Here is a 969-nt window from a genome sequence, read left to right on the forward strand (position 1 = left end):
CAAACTTTGCTTTTATAAAATCGTGCAAAACAGCTAAATTTTGAAAGATCTCAAAATTCGACGAAATTTGAACAAACGGTTGTCTAGGCCCGAGAATTTGTGTGCCAAATTCCATAAGCATAATAATAACTACAAGTTTGTATAAAAGGGAAAAAAACTTGCTTTAACAAAACCGGGGAAAACAACTAAATTTTGAACGTTCGCAGAATTCGACGAATTTACCCAAACGTTGGTATAGACCCAAGAATTTGTGTGGTAAAATTTGCTAAGCGTAATAATAACTAGAAGTTTGTATAAATGGTAAACAAACTTTGCTTTCATAAAACCGTGCAATACAACTAAATTTTCGAACGTTCTCAGAATTCGACGAAACTTGACCCAAACGTTGGTCTAGACCCAAGAGTTTGTGTGGTAAATTTGCTAAGCGTAATAATAACTGCAAATTTGTACAAAAGGGAAAGAAACTTGCTTTCACAAAACCGTGGAAAACAACTAAATTTTGAACGTTCGCAGAATTCGACGAAATTTACTCAAACGTTGGTATAGTCCCAAGAATTTGTATGGTAAATTTGATAAGCGTATTAATAACTACAAGTCTGTATAAATGCGAAACAAACTTTACTTTAATAAAACCGTGCAATACAACTAAATTTTTGAACGTTCTCAGAATTCGACGAAACTTGACCCAAACGTTGGTCTAGACCCAAGAGTTTGTGTGGTAAATTTACTAAGCGTAATAATAACTACAGGTTTGTATAAATGGGAATCAAACATTGCTTTAATAAAATCGAGCAAAACAGCTAAATTTTGAACGTTCACAAAATTCGATAAAACCTGACCCAAACATTGGTATAGACCCAAGAATTTGTGTGGTAAAATTTGCTAAGCGTAATAATAACTACAAGTTTGTATAAATGCGAAACAAACATTGCTATAATAAAACCGTGCAATACAACTAAATTTTTGAAC

Source organism: Sesamum indicum, unplaced genomic scaffold (assembly GCF_000512975.1).
Source record: "Sesamum indicum cultivar Zhongzhi No. 13 unplaced genomic scaffold, S_indicum_v1.0 scaffold00106, whole genome shotgun sequence".
Lineage (NCBI taxonomy): Eukaryota > Viridiplantae > Streptophyta > Magnoliopsida > Lamiales > Pedaliaceae > Sesamum > Sesamum indicum.